This window comes from Myxocyprinus asiaticus, chromosome 12 (genome assembly GCF_019703515.2).
Source record: "Myxocyprinus asiaticus isolate MX2 ecotype Aquarium Trade chromosome 12, UBuf_Myxa_2, whole genome shotgun sequence".
In the NCBI taxonomy this organism is placed as follows: Eukaryota; Metazoa; Chordata; class Actinopteri; order Cypriniformes; family Catostomidae; genus Myxocyprinus; species Myxocyprinus asiaticus.
The window spans coordinates 33,461,879-33,478,614 of NC_059355.1; positions in this window are offsets into that span (position 1 = coordinate 33,461,879).

The following is a 16,736-nucleotide window of genomic DNA, read 5'->3' on the forward strand; positions in this document are numbered from 1 at the left end:
GAACATCGTACATAATTGTGTGAATTTATGATACATAGAATTTTAGCTATGAAATTAACCATAGTAAGACAAAGGAGGCAACCATATAATTCCCAAAACGTCATTTCCATCACTGTCATTTCCACCACAGAATTCTGTTAAACACAATAACGAATTTGATATCCTGTGATGCATGTGCATACACTGTTTGGGCATTGCTTGTTGACAAATTATATATATATATATATATATATATATATATATATATATATATATATATATATATATATATATATATATATATATATATACTACCGTTCAAAAGTTTGGGGTCACTTGCCTGAAATGTTTAACTCATGATCTTAAAAACCTTTTGATCTGAAGGCATATGCTTAAATGTTTGAAATTAGTTTTGTAGACAAAAATATAATTGTGCCAACATATTAATTTATTTAATTACAAAACAATAAAACATATATATAATATTAATATTTATTTATTTATTTATTTATTATTATTTTTTTATGGATGACTTGGACTGAATAATTAAGAAAAGCAGCCACTAAGTGCCCAGCATATAGATGGGAACTCCTTCAATACTGTTTAAAAAGCATACCAGGGTGATACCTCAAGAATTTGGTTGAGAAAATGCATCTCTCTGTGAGGTTACATTTCTGCAAAATCTAGGCAAGTGTGGCCACTTTGAAGATGCTAAAATATAACATAGTTTTGATTTATTTTGGATTTTTTTAGTCACAACATAATTCCCATATTTCCATTTCTGTTATTCCATGGTTGTGATGACTTTACTATTAAAAATGTGAAGAAACAAATAAAATAAAGAATGAGTAAGTGACCCTAAACTTTTGAACAGTAGTGTGTGTATATATATAGTACAACACCTGTAGTGAAATAAGCAGTGAACAGTAACTTATGACAGTTGTACAGTACCTTTTTAGATGTATGACCATTCAACTGGACACATTTAATTGGAGACATGTTTCCAGAGAGGCCAAGGTAGGACAAAAATACAAAACACTAGACAAAGTCTACTCTGTCCTAGTTATGAGAGGGCAGCTCTCCAGACCTCTCCTGTAATGCCTGTAAAATCCTGCTCAATCAAGCATCTTCAGGCCCTCTTGGTGGTCGCTGTTGTGGCGTCCTTTAGTATGTTAGTGAACCAGGTCATAATGTTCATTACTCTATCCCCACGAGGGAGAACCATCTTAGCTTTGTCCTCTTCATAAAAAACGAGACTACAATTAGAGATGGCTGACCTGAAGTCAATGTTAGGTTAGGTGAGAGGGGGAGAGGGGAACCCTCTCAAACCATAATCTCTTGTATTGCTTTCCCCATGGTGCTCTTCATGTTCATTTCTCTATCAGGCGGATAACAAGAGCTATAAGCCTCTTATTACTGAATTACAATTATTGGAGGAGAATCACATCCCCTCTGACAAGGGGACCCTCTCTGTAATAGTGACCCCCTCTTCAGTCACAACCATTCCTGATGAAGTGCCTGTAATGCAAATATAATTAATGTTTCTTTGAGCTTCAATGGCTTTTCATCAAGGAGTTACTTATGACTGTGTTTTGTTATTGCATTTCGGTTCAGAGGGTTAAAAAAATGACTAATCCTTTTCTCTACGCAGCAGTGCTAAAGTCTAGTTCAGAACAGAGAATTCTGGGCAGTGGCAATTGGACACAAATTGCAAAGCATGATGATAGCAAAAAAACAAAACAAAAAAAACAACAACATGTGAACTATTTAGGGTTTGAGAAGAAAGTGTGTAACATATCAGAGGCAAACCATCAAACAAATGTTGTGGTCTTGTTAATTATCTGTTACCTTAAGACTCACATAAATTCTCACAATTTCACTTGCTCATAATTTTAAATTCAAGACCACTAACACTGTCATCTAAATTTGTGTTGTTTTTTTTTCTTCCTTTTTTTATTTATTTTATTTTTTTTCCTAGACAATGTATAGTAAATACAGACCATGCCCACACATATACTGTATGTTTTCGGTTGAAAACGCTTAGATTTTGCTGTGTTTGTTCCTCTCATTCACACTGGGACACCGTTTTCCTGCACCAGAAATTAAGACTTTTGAAATCGCTCTCTACTTTACTTTGGAAAACAATGACGTTAGCTTACTGTGATTGGTTCTTGCTAATTACATGATACCATCTGGTTTCCTAATTATTATACAGTATATTATATATATTTTCATGTGTTTGTGTGTGGATGAAAAACGTTTTGAAAAAGTGGTGGACAGTAAAAGTTTTCGGGGAGTTTTGTGTGGATGAGGCCATAGACATTCTTACATTCTATTTAAAGCCAATTATAAGTAGCATATTAGAGACAAACCAACAAAACATTTTCTCAAATTACTTTACAAAAACTGGTTAATAGAACTATGTGCATCCGTCTCTCGTGTATTCAAGATTTGTTATAACTTTGACCCAAGTAATATTTCAAAATGGTATTTTTTTTGCCAGCACTACAACATAACAACATTAAGTTAAATTGTTATAGTATTTCAGTATTGCTCTGGTTGCTTTACTAAATGTGTTTAAAGCAATCAGAGCAATTTCTGCACAATGTGTTAAAACAATCATCACATCTGATAAAATTGAAAGGAAAGGGAAAGAGTTGATGTATGTGGTTCCCTCAAATACAAAGTTAAGGCACAAGTCAATTTGTTCAAGCAAGTACAGTGTTCAATTAGTGTTAAAAAAAAAAAAAGGTTCATAAAATAAAGTGAAATTAACAACTACATGCATTCTTGTTTCATCCCATGTTACAAAACTCAGGCTTTCTTGTTTTATAGCATCTACAAACACACACACACAAAACCTACATTTGCACCTCATAAACACATAAACATTCATTTATCAAGAGGCCCATTTCTTTTTCTACCTTAGATTGTTGCACTGGAGCAAGCCCCCAACCTACAAAAAGTGATGGATATCTACCTGTAAAGATGTATTGAGTGCCTGTTGAATGACACAGTAATTGCACACATTTTATAGTGTAAGGTAAGTAAAACAATGGTTTCAGCAAATCTATCACATATTCACATACTTAAAGAGGACAAACATGTTTATTTCAGGTAAAACAGCCAAAGGCACTTATATGTGACCTAAAGTGCAAGAAAGTGTGTCTAATTTGATCATTAAGTGTGTTTGTTTCCCTTTTGTATGTCCAAAATCAAAGTGCTTTCATGTCATTAGAAGAGTGAAAGAGGGCTACTGAACGGGCTGTTTTTAGATATTGAGAGGCTTCTGTCTTGGTAGTCATTGAGTCTGTTGATATGGTGAATCATTAGGCCTGGTGCTTTTCCTTTGATGGTTTGTTTTTCTTTTTTTTTCATCTGATCCAAAATCTCCAAGGAAAGAGAAAACCCATTTTCTGTTGCAATGCTTTATGCCGTCAGTGAAGTGAAGAGCGGTGACAATAGGAAATTGGCAGATGGTGGCCATGCCACTCAAACATCACTGTGAAAAGATGATTCAGGCCTGTGGTATCTTTATATCAAATAAGTACATTATAAGGTTAGTCCTTCTCAAATGCCTCCACATTTAATGTTTTTCCCTCTCTAATTTATTTTTATATCTCTTTTCACTGTTAATTGCAAGGCATTGGTTCTCTAATAGGATTGTCAGCCACCAAGGAGTACAGGCTTTAAAGAAATGCTTTCCAGTTGAAATGTGCCTTTGAGCGCTGATTTTCCAGGGCTTTCTTGCTTCACTTTTAAGCTCGATCCAATTCGCAAGCTCTTTCAGTGTAACTGGGATACAAATCCATGCCACTGCAGCTATCAGAGGCCCGCAATGAGCATGAAAAAGTGGCATTACATCTTGCTTTCGTAGAGGCCTTTTTTGGCTTATTCCTGAGTGGAGGGCCCATCTATTGCAATGCAGCCCACATTAGCATGCCAAGAGTCTCCGTAACTGGGATTCGTCATAGAGGAGTCAGAAAATCTCCGGTGAGACAATGCTAGCAGCCATCATTTCCATACCGCCCAGGCACTCTCCATCTTATCACTGAAATGCCTTTGTCATAGCATCTACCGTAGAACTTGCTCCAGGCCAACCCTTAAAATAAAGTAAAAAAAAAAAAAGAAAGAATCTTGAGTGCGTAAACACCAGGATGATTTTCTAGTTAGCCAGCATGTCGTCTTTAATTTTTAGCCGCCCAACTCTCCTAGCAGAAGGTTCCGGTGTTCTGGTGATAGTTCTGTTTTCACCACGGTGCCTTAGTGCACCAATGTATGCATGCGATAATCATCCCAACCAAAAGCTTCTGCTGTGCTTTGGCTCTCATCTGAGGCAATGCTCACGCCATCTTTGTGCAATCCAGCCTGTGTAGGTTAACACAAAAGAAGCACATTTGCAAACTTCCCCTGCTATTTCCCTCTCCTTTTGTTACAGAAAAGAAAATCACATTCTGTTCTTTCGTAGCAGAACCCAGAGGTTCTTTAGTGATGGATCAGAAATAGATGGGGCATTTGCATACACAGATGTGGAGGGTACCGAGAGATGCTTTTGGGAAATGGTTCCCTGTGGCTTCCAGTTAAGCTTGTTAAAAGTATAATACCACAGTATTAAAGTAAGTTCACCCAAAAATGAAAATTTGCTGATAATTTACTCACCCTCAGGCCATCCAAGATGTATATGACATTCTTTCTTCATCAGAACAGGATTTAAGATTTTTAGGAAAATATCCCAGGTTTTTAGCTTCATCCAATGCAAGTGAATGGACAGCAATTTTTGATGGTCCAAAAGGCATATTTAGGCAGCATCAAAGTAATCCAAAGGACTCTAGTCAGTGAAGTAATATCTTCTGAAGTTAATCGATATGTTTGTGTGAAAAACAAATCGCTAATTAAAATGTTTTTAACTTTAAATCGACGCTTCCACCAGCTCTCTGTAGCTGTTTGAATTGACCTAACTCTCACGTGAAGTACTTTCCTCTGTGGTAAACAGAGCAGAACTTCTGGATTCTCACGTGAATGTGCCAAAGTGATGACGTCACATGACAGCAATGTGAGGCAATCAGTGTTTACAGGAAGCGATTTTTTTAAAGTTAATAAAGTTTTAATTAGCAATTCATTTTTCACACAAACGTATCGATTCACTTCAGAAGACGTTACTTGATCAGTGGGAGTCTTTTTGGACCGTCAAATATTTGTGTGCATTTACTTGCGTTAGATAAAAACCTGGGATACTTTCCTAAAAATCTTAAATCCTGTTCTGATGAAGAAAGAAGGTCATATATATCTTGGAGTAAATTATCAGCAAATTTTCAATTTTGGGTGAACTATTTCTTTAACATTACTGTATGTAGTGCCTATTAAAATGAAGACACTTGCCTGACCAAAACAAATAAAGAATGTTTCATCTAAATACAAGCAAGTATGTTTGATCTTTTTAATAAGTGCTTAATAAACAGCTTAAAGGAATAGTTCAACTATAAATAAAAATTCTGTCATAATATACTCACCCTCATGTGGTTCCAAACCTGTATGACTTTCTTTCTTATGTGGAACACAAAAGATGTTTCAGTGAATATTGCTGTCCATCTTTCTTAATAAAAAAGGCAGTTGATAATAACTCACTTGAAATCTTTAAAAAAGAAAAGTATAAAATTCGTCCATGCAACTTTTGTGTCATATTGCTAGTCTTCTGAAGACTTACGATAGATTTTGGGGAGAAACAACCCAAAATTTGTGTCATTTTTCAGGGAAATTGTTGACGTCCGTTGACTAATCATGAGGGCTATGAGAGAAGCTTGCTCACAGTGCAGGGCTCATGTGTTCACACAAGAAGTTGCATTGTTTAGCACTAAATAATGCAAGTGACTCACATGAACACACATGCCAAGCGTATTTAATGATGCTTTGGCATCCTTTTTTAAAAGCTGAAGTGTGGATTTTTCCAGTGTTAAAATACTTTCTCCTATCCCAGCTTATTATGCAGAGACATCTATAATGAATCAATTTGTTAATGTTCTTGAAAACTGTATACATTGTATCCTGTTGTGCTATAAAAACGTTCTCTGTTTGTTTTGAGCAGACCGTCCAGCCCTACACAGCAAAACTGACTCAACCAATGCCGTGAGTTTGGGGCAGGACCATCTGTTTGTTCGATCAACAATGACAAAGGACATATTTGGAAAGCTTTTTGAAAACAGTGTTAATTTTTGCACTTCCGTTTGGGGGCTCTAGTGGTGCAGAAATTAAACACTTCAGCTTTAGTTCATTCAGTGTGACCCAATTCAAAATAAAGCATCACTTCAGAATGACTAATGTAGAAGTATGTTTCTCATTATTTTGACACAAGCAGTGCACTTAGGATGCACTAGGTGATGGGAAGCAGCCATATACGTCATGTTATTTAACTCAGGGCTCAACAGGGAGTCGGCAGATCTTGATAAGCCAATCCAGTGAGCTGCTGCTTGTTCCAGACATCTCCGATGTGCAACTGAAAAGGGGAAACCTGTAAAAACTAATGACGATTTACGAGCATATTTTCAAGGGTCTGCAGAGAGGAAAAACTATGTTTGAGATTTTAATTGAAAGCAGGACACCCCCAGGCCTCTTGATTCACAATTGTGAAAAGAGGATTCTGGAGAGGATTCTACCTAATTTGAAGACCACAGATTTGGATAACAATGTATGAAAAATGATTAGCGACAACAAAGCATTAATTGATGCCTCTGATATAGCTGCTGTCAGACTTTGCGCTTTTTTCCACATCCATTTATATGTATGTGAATGTTGGAATGCAAGCTCACGCAAAGTAGTTTTGTCTTTCACTGCTTACCAAAGTTCAAGTTTGGTGAACTCTGACCTGTGAATCCATATAGTGCAAAGATGTTTGATCAATAAACGTCAGAGATGGACCTCTTGGCTCACTACAAAGAATACCAAAGTGCCTGGTTTGAAGTTCTGCAGGCAAGTAGAGTTTATGGCATATTGTAACACTTTATATTAATTGTTATGTGTGATTTATGATTTATTGAAAACAGAAGCCCTAGAGCATAACATCAGCATCCAGAGTAATTGTGCATGCCTTTAAGGGTTAAAGGTTCACCCAGAAATTATCAATTTGTTGTTATTTACTTACCTTCAGTATGTTCCAAACCTTTAATGATTTACTTTATTCTGTGGAATGAAGGAAGCCTTGTTTTAATGAATGTTGATGCTGCTCTTTCCCATACAATAAAATTGAATGGTGACTTCCAGTCCCTTATATTCTGTCAAACATCTCCTTTTGTGTTCCATGGAAGAAAGAAAGTGATACAGGTTTAGGACAACATGAAGGTGAGTAAATGGCAGATTTTAAACAGTTTGAGCTAATTATCTATACTATATATACTACTATAACCGCACCTTGAGTATGTGAAAACTTGTCAGAAATGTGTAAAGAGTGTAAGAGGGAAATGAGAGAAATTGAGAATTTAGTGAGTGAAAGGGTTGACAGTGCAGTCAGGTTCACTGAGCTTTTAGTGAGTTGCTAGCAGTGTTGTAGTAAAGACCACCTAAACCGAGACCAAGTCAAGACCAAGACCAGAGTGTATCGAGACCGAGACATGACCAAGACATTGAGGGGTTGAGACCAAGTCGAGACCAAGACCAAAGCAGGGCGAGACCGAGTCAAGACCAGACCAGTGCGAGTCCCACGCTGCATGACACACTTGTAATAAAATGTGGAACATGCAAACCATAAGCACTCCTCAGATTGATCTGAAAGATCCACATTTCCATAAAAACAGCCACAGAAAACAAATGAAGATTCCTCTTCATTTACCTCATTTATTGCCATATATATATGTGTGTGTGTGTGTGTGTGTGTTTTTTAGGTCACCTACTGGTAATTACAAGGGTATTATGCTATAAATGTGGTTTATGAGGACATTTCTAGTGTCCCCATAATTCAAATAAAAATAGCTTAAAAAACATACTAAACGATGTTTTATTGAAAATGTAAAAATGCAGAAAGTTTTTTGTGAGGTTTAGGAGTAGGGTTAGGGGATAGAATCTATAGTTTGTACAGTATAAAAATCATGTCTATGGAGAGTCCTCATAATAATAGCTGCACCAACGTGTATGGGTGTGTGTGTGTGTGTGTGTGTACCATGAGAAATGTCTTGGTAAAATAATCAAAAGGCATTGCAGAGGTGAATTGTATGTGTGTGATTTTGCCTTTGTTTTCTATAAGTAAACAAATACAAACAAACACTAAGTAGTTGAAATCAACTTAACCATCTTCATTCAACACTCCTTTTCCAAGTTTTACCATCCACCTAAAACAATAAAAATTTTGTGCATCGCATCAGGTTTTCTGGATTACTCTTCCCCTAGACACTATCATAAAGTATAGAATATATCAAACAATTATTCAATACTTAAGTCTTCACTTTTCTCTGTCTTTTCTTAAACAATATAGTAACTTTCCGAGTTGAATGGTGGAGGCATACTGGGCTAAAGCACATAACTGGTAATCAACCAGGTTGCTGGTTCGATCCCTACAGCCACCACCTCCTTGAGCAAGGCACTTAACTCCAGGTTGCTCCAGGGGGATTGTCCCAGTAATAAGGGCACTGTAAGTCGCTTTCGATAAAAGTGTCTGCCAAATGCATAAATGTAAATGGAATGTAAATGAATGGAATGCAGCAAGAGGCAGATTGCTAACGCTAGCTAGCATCATTTACACTTAGCTTATCTTTCTTTATGCTTCCTTTCTAAGTGCCAATAAAAGTCTGACATGGTCCCAGCCATCTCGGTAAGCATTGCATTGCAGAATTTACATACTGCTGTGTGTTTTCTTTTGGACACTTTTTTGCAGATTAATTATTTGTGGTTTAGGTCAGTGTTTCCCAACCTTTTTTCTGCCACGGCACACTTTTTATGATTAAAAAATCCCATGGCACACCACTATCCCACATAACCATCGTCGATTGTTTTCCTTTTCAAGAACTTGTCCATGTTTTCTGTTTGTCTTAGTAGCGTGAACTCATAATGTTTGAAATTCGGCTATGCACAAAATGCAGGTAACATAGGTACACTGTATAATGAGGTCACAGATGACAAGGGCACTAATTGGATAATGAAAAACCAACAAATTTGAGTCTTTTCCCATTTGTAAATTTGTTCTTGCAAATTAATTCTTGCAACGGCACAGCAAATACATTTTTATTTATTTTATTTTTTATTTACTGTATTTTCCGGAAATAAACTAAGGCTGACTAAGGCTGTGTCTCGTTTTGAAGGCTGCATGCTAGGTAGGACGTGTCCTTTGAAGGCTGCAGTATACCGAGTGTCCTCCTTTAAACAAATCTCGTTTAAAAGGCCTTCGTAGGACAAATGGAAACAGAACGTAACATAGTTACTATGACAGCACACCATTCTTTAACAAGCGTCAGCGCTTTGAGTGAGAAGGGAACAAAGTCCCTCTGGAAGGGAATGTATGAGGTACATTTTAGGAGAGTTATAATGATGTAAAGAGAAAAGAAAATAGATTTTATAGTTGTACTTTTAGTCTCTTTATTTTAATTATATATTAATATAATTATACATATTATATACTCTGCACCCATCTACTGAGGTACTTCAACTTGGGAATTAACATTCCTTGCATTTGAACATCATATTTACAGGCAAATTGGCGTAATTGTTTTTAGACATTTCCGTTGAAGCAAAGAATTGGGGGTTGTGAGTGCCCACGAAGGATACATCTCATGCATTCTCTGAATTCCTGTGAAAGAAGGTCGCATTCAAAGGTTGCATCCGAAGTGTCCTACTCGCTTTTCTGAAAGGAGACAGCCTCGATGATGTATGCGGCCGAGAAATGCGACCTCCGAAGGACGCATCCTTCCAAACGAGACACAGCCTAAGTCACACCGGGTCAAAATCGCGTTGTTGATAGCGAGAAAAACAAAACAAACACACAAGTCGCACTGACAGAGGTTGGATCCTGCAGGCACTAGGACCCGACAGCAGCCACCCGGCCTCCATTCACCAGTTCAGATGTCAAATGCGCTCCGTGAAGATTACAGTGTCCCTGAATCTACACATCGTATCATGGTGTTTTTGGACTTGCTTTTAGTAATCGTATGTAACAGTTTCTCATATTCTTTTATGTTTCATGAGAGGAACGCGACAAGTAAGCCACCTCTGTTCATAACATCTGTAACTATACTGCGCACAAATAAACAGCTTTTAGTGTTTAAGTAAAACAATATGCCTGTTGTATTCTATTCATTTATCCGATTCACTGACTGAATGTTTTACTACAGGTGTGATGATGAAGCATCATTTTGTGGGTATGTGAGGAGATGCGTTTGACAGCGGACTAGAGTTTGTTAGAACAATAATGTTATGGACAAAATATTTAAACTGATTGAATCAAATACTTTATAATGGAAAATATACTGAATTGGCAACTTTAAAACTCTTCTACTGTCTCTATGCCTTCACTAAAATACCGGAAAAAATGGTATTTATTTATTTTGAAGAATTTGATAATTTTCCATGCACATCTGACAATCTTTCACGGCACACTAGTGGGCACAGTGGTTGGGAAACACTGGTTTATGTAGCCAAATTGTATTACAGAAGATTTGTCTGACATCTCAGACAGCCACAGTTTCTTCTCCTGTCTCCCGCATTCATTTTCTTGGAGTACATGTGAAGGGGGATAGGGAGGGGTGACAGCCGTTAACAGTAACAAAAATTTCAAATTAGAAATGAGTCAAGTTATTGCTTGCATTTGAAGCAGGAAGTTTTACATCCAATCACAGTAATGATTTTAACAAATAAATCAGACAATGCACAGGCAATTTAGTGATATCCCCACAGTTATGGTCTTGACCGGTTTTGAAATAAAATCCCTTTGTCTGAGACCGAGTCAAGACCGAGTAAAAATGCGGTTGATTCCGAGACGAGACCGAGGCCTTCAAAAAGTGGTCTCGAGACCGGTCTCGATACCAAGACCAATCTCGAGTACTACAACACTGGCTGCTAGTGCACTAAATGCATTTTCTGTTACAGGGCAAGGCAGAGAAGAGAAAGGTTTGGAGGTATACAGATTAGGACAGATGCAGCACAGTCTTAATCAAACCAAAGGATGGCACTCAGTCCTGAGGCTAGACAGCCTACACATGGGCTTTTCATCAAGGCAAATGGTGCTCCGAGTAAATGGACCTGTAACCCTGCTAATTTATGGGCTATGCTGGCCAGTGCGTGCTGCAGCCTTTGATGGGACACCTGCAGTGAAACTGTATCTTTACTGCTCTATGCAGAAACTCGAGCCAGCCTGAAGGCTTGTTCCATGTTCATGCAAGGAGATATAGTTATGAGTGTGTGTGTATGTGTGCTGGTTCATTAATGTGTGCGTGTGGGCTGACAACCAGTCATGCTACCTCATGTCTTTGAAGATTATTATAGGTGCCGATAGTCAGCAGAGCACGAGGCACTGGTTTAACATTTACGTCACGCTTGCCAGTGTTGGTAACAGTGATATAAAGGTTAGTTACAATGCTCCGAGTAGTACACATCCTCTTCCTGTCATTCAAATTCTGGCAGCCTTTATGTAACTTAATAAATACAGTAAATAAATAAAAAGTTAGAAAAAAGTTTTTATAGAAACAAAATCAAAAGAAGAAAGAAATTAAGTAAAAAATATACAAGTATTTTTGTCTTGTTTTCCAGTGAAAATATCAAAATATCCTTCAAATAACATAAATTTACTTGCCAAGCAAAATTGTGTAAGATAAGATTTGTTTTCTGAGATTATATATTTAATTAAATTTATTTTTCTTGCCCCATTGACAAGATGAAAATGAAGAAAGCAATAAAAAAATAAATAAAAAAAAATAAATAAATAAACAGAATATTCAAACATTCTGTTAAAACAAGTATAATATAAATATATCTTGGGATAACTGGATGTTTACATATTGTTCTGAGAAAAAAAAAAGACAAAGTTTGGATTAAGAAAAATATTTTATGGCAGAAAGAAAGAAAGAATTAATGAAACTATAAAAAAATAAAATAAAAAAATCCAAGATATAAAATGCTAATGCGGTGAAAGTCACTGAAAATCAGTCCATGTATTATCAGTATTAACATGATTTGAATGAAGATGACTTGGCAAAATAAATTTAGAAATTTAAAAAATAACTTTCGATAACTTTCATGCTTTTACTGCCCGAAGATAGACTCTTTGTGATAAACACAGGTACTTGCACTATAATTGTGTAAAGTGGTGGGAAATACATCCAAATTCCTAAGGGGGCAGAGGCCCTTGTTAGAGCATGCAGTGTGGGCTGCTCTGATCTGGAAATGAATCTAAAGAGATTTTCCTGCACGGGAATGCACAGTGTTAATCTGCAGCCCCTAGAAAAGGACCACTGGACTAATGAGAGCACTAAGAGGACATAGTAGAAGAAATGCAAGGTCAAAATACTTTTTAGGGTAGTCTAATATCACACCTCGTAGATTGTCGTTGTTGTGTTTTTGATTTAGATTATTCCTGCAATATCAGGCAATTTATTACAGCAATGCTGTTTTCTGCTCCTGAATTAATGCCAAAAATAAGCCACAACTGGTCTTAAAAAAAAAAAAAAAAACAGTTTAAGCGAATCTCACGTCCTCCTGAGTCGACTGTGTGTTTTGTCTTCGCTACACGTTACGCATAATTTAGTTTAATTTAAACTGACTGATCTCAGTTCAGGACAATCTGGGCTGTCAGTAGAGGGTTAAATTTTTTACGCACCGAGTCATGTGACAAAACAACATGCCGCCGATCTCAGCAGAGTTTGTCTTTGGGAGAAACGCCAACAATACTACATCTGGTAAGAATTCTCATTAAAGGGATAGTTCACCCAAAAATGAAAATTCTCTCATCATTTACTCACCCTCATGTCATCCCAGATGTGGATTACTTTCTTTCTTCTGCAGAACACAAATTATGATTTTTAGAAGAATATTTCAGCTCTGTATGTCCATACAATCAAGTGAATGGGTGCCAAAATTTTGATGCTCCAAAAACCACATAAAGGCATCATAAAAGTAATCCATACAGCCATAGTGTTTTAATCCATATCTTCATAAGTGATATGATAGGTGTGGGTGAGAAACAGATCCATTTTTAAGCACTTTTTTGCTTGAAATTCTTCTCCCTGCCCAGTAGGGGGTGAAATGCATAAAGAATATGAATCACCAAAAACACAAGAAAAAGAATGTGAAAGTTATCTGTTTCTCACCCACACCTATCATACCGCTTCTGAAGATATTGATTTAACCACTGGAGTCTTATGGATTACTTTTATGCTGACTTACGTGATTTTTTTGGAGCTTCAAAATTTTGGCACCCATTCACTTGCATTGTATGGACCAAAAGAGCTGAAAAATTCTTCTAAAAATCTTAATTTGTGTTCTGCAGATGAAAGAAAGTAATACACATCTGGGATGGCAAGAGTGTAAGTAAATGATGAGAGAATTCTCATTTTTGGGTGAACTATCCCTTTAAGGTTTTACACTGAAACCTGTTTGAGTCAAAAGACTGTCTCTAGTATTATCCGATGTGCTATTTTGAAAATTTCAGCAATTTATTGCAAAAAGGCACGCTGTTGAACACAATGCCAAAGATATGAACTATCGGGCTACTTTTTCCTTAGAAATCCAATATTTACTGTGCATTATCACATTGAGAATCAATGGGTTCATCCAAAATCTGAAAAATAATACTTTCAGAGATGCTTTATATGGAGTTAGGATGAAAACTATGTGCATTTTGAACTGTTCTGAGACCAGTGCAGACAGACAGCACATTGGAGGTTAAGTAATTCACTAAACAGGGAGCAAGGGAGCATCCTATATCTTTCCTATGCGGACATTTCTTCCATTAATGTACACTGCCCCGGCAGCATTAGCTTTTCGCTATTACACACTGTCTCTGTGTTTGTATCCGCATCTCCCGCTGAATGCGTTTAGATGCGCTCTACATTATGGAACCTCCCTCAAGTCCATTAATAATTCCTGTGAGGGTGTGAGTGTGGGTTTTTTCTTTATTGCCAGGACCAAGGAGAGTAAAATCTAAATTCACCTACAATGTCGGGACCAACCAGTGGTTGTTTAATATGGTTTAATAAACCATATACTGTATATAATGCCTTAAAGGAATAGTTCACCCAAAAATAAAAATTATGTCATAATTTATTCATAATTTACTGAGATTGAAAATATGTACTACAGTTTGTCTGGTTTTGAAAAGTTAAGGCATTCAATTATTCAGTAAAATAATCACCGGCCTGGAGAGAGATGACTCTGAATAAGTAAAGGGATTTGTGTTAAGTGGCTGTGGGAACAGATCAACCCTGGACGACTACAATCTGGACATTAGAGAGCATTACCTCAGCTTCTCATGTTCACTGTGTGACACAAGGTCAAAAATGGGCTTAACAGCTGTCGGAGAAAAACCCTAAACTGAGAAGATCAGTGCCACTCACTCAGGGTTGGGAGGGTTTACAAATACTGATTACTTAGGAAAAATGTAATCAGTAACATAATCAGTTACCTTGATAAGAAAGTAATGTAATCAGATTACCTTTTGATTACCTCAAGATCTCATTTGTGAATAAAGTCAAGAGAAAAGCAATATATTCTCGATGACTTTTAATCATACCTTCTGAAAACAAACCGTGTTTGAATAATGTGTGATGTAGCTATTATTATAAGAAAGAAAAACATGAAAAACAGGGACAGTGCCTCCTTAAAATGGAAAAACATATATATATTCATATGTTCAAATGTAGAACAACTCTGCATTTTTAACCAAATCAGGTGAGTCCTCTATTGGTTACAGAAAATAATTTATTTTCTCATCAAGAAAATACAGTTAGAACAGATGCACTGAATTATGTCTTGGTTAACATTAAAAAAATCTGACAGGATATACCTCAGATTCAAAAACACTTCAAAGATGAATTCTGCCATGCATTGCAGTTAGCATGTAGACTAATTAGCACTGACCACCATTCATTAACTTCCTGCCACGGTACGCAAATGGAAAGAAGACCCAAATGCAGGAATGAGTGAAACAAATGATTTTAATAAACAAAAGAAAAACAAACATGAAACACAAAACTCTCAGGTGGGAGAAAACTTGTAAGTAAACAAATGGAACAAAACACGAAAACAAACTGAATAAATGATAAACAAGATCAGTAACCAGACAGAGGGGTAACACATGAACACTGGTCAACAGACATGGGAACAGAATGATCCGACAAACACAAGAGGAAATGGAGCACAATATATACAGGCAAGTCACAAGAGGAAATGGGTGAAGACAATCAACATAACAAGGACTAAACTAGGGGTGAGGCCAGAGGGAACAAGGGGGCAGAGTTGGGAGAGCACGACAAACATAAACACTAGACTAAGCCATGTGCTCTTACATAACACACTCACACAGACAAACAACCAACAAAGACAAAAGGGCAGACAGAGAAGGATCATGACAGTACCCCCACCCCCATGACAGGAGGATCTTTTGTTTATTATTTTTTTATATATTGAAAATTGTACTCCTGCTGGTAATCCCAATTTTACCAAATGTACAGTAACTGTAATCTGAACATGCTGAGTTTTTATGTAACTGTAACAGATTAGTTACAAATTTTTTGCATCCTGATTATGTAACTCCATTACAAGTATTTCGTTACTCCCCAAGCCTGCACTCACTAGTAGTAGATTTTCCAGTTTTGCCAGTAATTTCAATAGTTCAGACATCCACATAAACTGGTATGATAAATATACAGTATATATTACAGTAATACAGATGTCAAGAGAGAAAAACAATGGCACTTACAGGGGCTTTCCCCATAACTCTGCTTATCCATGTTCCTCATCATCTCATTATAGGGCTTAATACCCCTCGCAGCTGCTAGCGGGACTGGATTTCCTGTCTCGTCAGTTGGACCCTATCTGTGGCACATTCACAAATTCCCACTGCCCATGTTCAGTTTCCTGCCCCTGAATGGGAGCAAAAGAGACACCACTGGGCTTAAACAAATTACCAGTTTAAGTGCTCCAAATAAGCCACTTCATGGAAAACAATATAATGACCACAACTGTTATTTACTGTAATGAATTGGGCCCTATTATGATCATAGGGTCCTGTGGAGAGCGCTTATTGAGGCTTTTCAATGCTCTCCCACTGAATGCATGTCAGCAGACGTAAAGCACACTCAAAGCAACATTAAGACTGTAGCCTTGTCAGTTAAAGAATTGTGGTAAGATCATATTTACACAACATTCACTAACATTTTAAAGCCTGTTCAGCCACATCCTAGTTGGGTAAATAAAAGGAGTCTGTGTGGTGGGAAGTGTGTATGTATACTGTATTCTCCAGAGCTCGTTTAGAGGAGGACTTGACTCAGGCATGGGAAAGCAAATAAGTGGGATTATCTGTCTTCAAAGGTGCAGCTGAATGAATAGAAGAGCACAGACCTCTGTGTGGGTGAGAGTGAAGTTCCCTTACATTATTAGTGCAGATATACACACACAAATGAACAAATGTGTGTGTATTTGTGGAGTTCATACAATTCTTTGTGATCAAAACCACCTGCAAAGCAAGTCCTAAGACATCTCTGTAAGGATGACATGGATTTAAGAATACCTCATTAGGTGAAAGTTTTGTACTTTTCTTTAATAATGCAAGATAGCATTGCTTGTCCTGT